We start from the raw sequence: 3,760 nt of genomic DNA, 5'->3' as shown, positions 1-3,760 counted from the left end.
CCCTGGATACGGCAGTCTCTAAATGGTCCATCCTTTCATCACAGCTACGAACTTTGTCTCTGTAACTCCTTCCCTGGGTGTTTTGTTCCCAATTTATTTGTCTTCTTTTCTCTGATTTCTTTTTCCTATCTCCTTGTGGATTATATCAACACTTTTTTAAAATGTATTTTAATTTGTATTCTTTACGTGTGTATGTAAGTGAGCATGTATGAATGTGAGTGTGTGTATGTCAGTGTGTGTGCATGTGAGTGAGTGTGTGCGTTTGTGTGTGTGTGTCTGTTTTTATGCTAGGAATTAAACTAGGGGCTTCTTGGTGTATTGAATGCTAGGCACACATTTTAGCACTAAGCTGCACTCCACAGCATTCACCACATAGAACAATTTTTATATAATAGTACTCTGTTATATAATTGTTAATTGGTGTCATTTAAGTTAAATATAGAGATCTTATCTCTATCATTTAACTGTCTATACTTTATAATATTTACAGTTTCCTTGCAAATGTTTACAGCCATGTCAGACAGTATTATGTTTCTATAGTCACCAAGCACTGTTGAAAATCCACAGAAGGAAGGTATATGACACTTACCTATACTTTTGCAAATATGTCCTTCATGCTGTTTCAAGGGTCATGTTTTCTTTCTATTAGAGAACTTCCTTATCGACTAGTTCAGAATAGGTCATCGACCGTTCTCTTGATTATACTTTATTTGAGGGTACCTTGCACTCCTGTGTGTTTCTGAAGGATATATTCTCTGGATAGAACATTCTTACTTGACAGTTCCACTTTTTGATTTTCACAATTTGAAAAATGTGACACTTTTCGTTGGCCCAAGGATTTTGATAAGGAATTCATTGTCATTCAGATAGATTTTCCTGCCCAGGAACCTATTTTATCCATTTCACTAGGTTTACAAGTTCCTTTCTTTGTCTTTCATTTCATAAGTTTGACTATAGTGTGCTTATTGTAATTTTTCACTGTTAATTGAGCTTGGGCTTTGATGGATTCTTAGATTTGTAGGCTTCTGTCTATTGCAAACTTTGAGTTTTTTTTTTTTTTGTTTTTGTTTTTTTGTCTTATGACTTTGCAGTTGTCAGTTTCCTTAGGTATGAGTTTGCGGTGTATGAAGCATAAAGCACAGGGAACTCACTGTCATGCTAAGCACAGTTCAGTCTGTCTTCTGCTTTCTAAATTGTGGAGTGTTTTCATACATGTCTGGCATATAATGTACAGGGTTGTTAAAAGTTATTAATAAGAAATAGGGAACTTTCTGTTCCATCTTCCCTGAAGCTGAATTTGTATGTATTTTTTCTTAGTATATTTCTCAGCTATCTAGCATATAGAATTACTTGTTCTTTAGTGTGTTAAAGTGATTTTCAGATGAAATTAGCTGGCTGATTTTTTTAATGTGTTGTATGAGAGGAAAGAAGGTTCATACTCCTATTGAAAGGCAGTGCCCTTGGGTCTAACAGGCTGCATTGCAACCTGCTTTGTGGCAGCAAACCACTGATTTTTAGCCTCTGTGGTAGTACACACTTTTAATTCCAGCACTTAGGACAGAGGCAGGTGGATTTCTATTGTCCAACACCAGCATAGTTTAGATGGAAAGTCACATATGAGCCTAGGATTCCATACTGAGACCCCAACTTTAAAAACTAAGAAAAAATTACCTGGATGCTTTTAAAAAAGCACCAAAAAGAATTTACTTCTGGAAGTAAAAATGGTCTTCTAGTGACAGATATTTCAATTGGGCTGTAAAAAAAGCTAAAGTTAGCAAGCATGAAAAGCCACAGGTCATATCAGGTGGGAAGAACAGTAGGGGTCATCAAACCACAGAAAAGGTTATAGATCAAGAGAAGACAAAATACGATTGAAGGTTCCCCAATCCACTCATAAAACAAACAAACTTAAGACCACAGTAGAAGAGTTCCCTGCCCTACCTATAGCACAATGTTGGCTGAGCCTGTCTTCAGATGTTTTTGTAATCGTGCAATGGTTCACAAGGTCCTGATAGAGAAGGAAGCCCAGAGAGCTTCCCACCCGTTTCACTGTCCAGTCTACACAAGTCTGAAAGTAATTCCCATTTGTTCCTTTGAGTGTCTTCTGCATATGAAACACATACAGATACTTCTAAATGCTTGTAATTTACTTTGTTTTTTAAGAGTTATTTCACAAGTGTTTTTATAGAGTGATATATATATATATATATATATATATATATATATACTTTATATTTTCTGGGACATAGTTGAACTATGGAAGAAATACATAGATTTGTAATTTTTTTTTCAAACTTGAAATGTTTTCTTTAGTGCTGTCTTTATGTACTTCCTGAATTTCTTGAGGAATTCCTACAATTCTGAGTCTGATTTGTGCTTTTTGATTAAACTTGTACTGACTATATCATTTTACACACATTGGTATAGTTTGAACCTGGACTAGATCCTAAAGGCCTACATGTTAAAGACTTGGTCACCACTTTGGTGCCATTGCAAGGTGGTAGAAACCTTTAAGAAGTATGGTCTATTGAGAGGGTTTACATACTTGGAGGTGTTCTCTTGTTATGGGTTGTGGGGCATTTGTCTTTTTCCTCTTTCCTCTTCCTAGTCACCTAGTCAAGACATTTCCACCTGAGGTGTTCTATGTTGCCAAATGCAACTGAGCCAACTCATAATAGATGAAAACTTCCAAAACTCGGAGCTACGATAAACTGTTTTCTTTACAAAGTGATTTATCAGAGATTTTTTTTTGGTAGAGTTTTTATGGAAAGCTGGTTAACACACACACACACACACACACACATGCATACACACACACATATACATGGGGCGAGAGAAAGAGAGAACAACAGTATTCATGGACACGTATTTCTACACACATATAAATATGTAGTAAGCACAAATTTATGTAGAAACACACATAATAAGAACATGCAAAGACACAGTGGTTTATGTAGTTTGTGTACCTATGTGTAAGAAAAAAGAAGAAAATATTATTTTCCTAACTTCTTAGAAATTTTCATAAAAATTTAGAAGACAGTCTCATGCATGACAGCTAATTGCCATTTTGTACTGAAATTGCCATTTCTTTTCGAGGAGGCTTCTACTTTTTTGTTATACTTTTTTTATTTATATTACTATTTTTTATATCCCACTCACTATCTCCATCCGGGTCACCCCCTCCTCAAATCCTTCCCCACTGCTGACCTCCCATTCTTTGGAAGGGTGGGGCTCCCCTGGTATTCCCCCTCCTTGATGCATCAAGTCTCTGTGAGACTAGGCACAGCCTCTCTTCCTGAGGCAGCCCAGCTAGAAGATAGCATCCCATGTACAGACAACAGCTTTTGGGACAGCCCTCATTCCAGTTGTTCAGGACTCACATGAGGACCAAGCTGCATATCTGTTACATATGTGTTCTTTGGTTGGTGATTCAGTCTCTGAGAACTCCAAGGGTCCAGGTTAGTTGACTCTGTTGGTCTTCCTGTGGAGTTCCTATACCCATCGGAACCTTTATTCTTCCTCCTGTTCTTCCATAAGTGTTCCCAAACTCCATCCAGTGTTTTGCTGTGGGTGTCTGCATCTGTCTGAGTCAGCTGCTGGGTGGATAGAGGCTTCTAGTTCAAATCTGTGGCAGATAAAATCTACACAGAACCGTTTCAGTGATGTTAAGAATATTCTCAAAGGAGAGAAGAAAACAAAGTATGACTTCATTGTCTGCAGAATTAGGCTCTTCTTTCACTTTGTTCCAAATACTAACCCC

General features: G+C 37.2%; 1 pseudogene; it reads left to right on the top strand.

Moving 5' to 3' along the window:
• Window positions 1–1,409: 1,409 nt before the first annotated feature.
• LOC115030545 lies at window positions 1,410–1,516 on the top strand (annotated as a pseudogene).
• The last annotated feature ends 2,244 nt before the right edge of the window (window positions 1,517–3,760 follow it).

This window comes from Mus caroli, chromosome 2, assembly GCF_900094665.2.
Source record: "Mus caroli chromosome 2, CAROLI_EIJ_v1.1, whole genome shotgun sequence".
In the NCBI taxonomy this organism is placed as follows: domain Eukaryota; kingdom Metazoa; phylum Chordata; class Mammalia; order Rodentia; family Muridae; genus Mus; species Mus caroli.
This window is presented reverse-complemented; position numbering and strand designations above follow the sequence as displayed.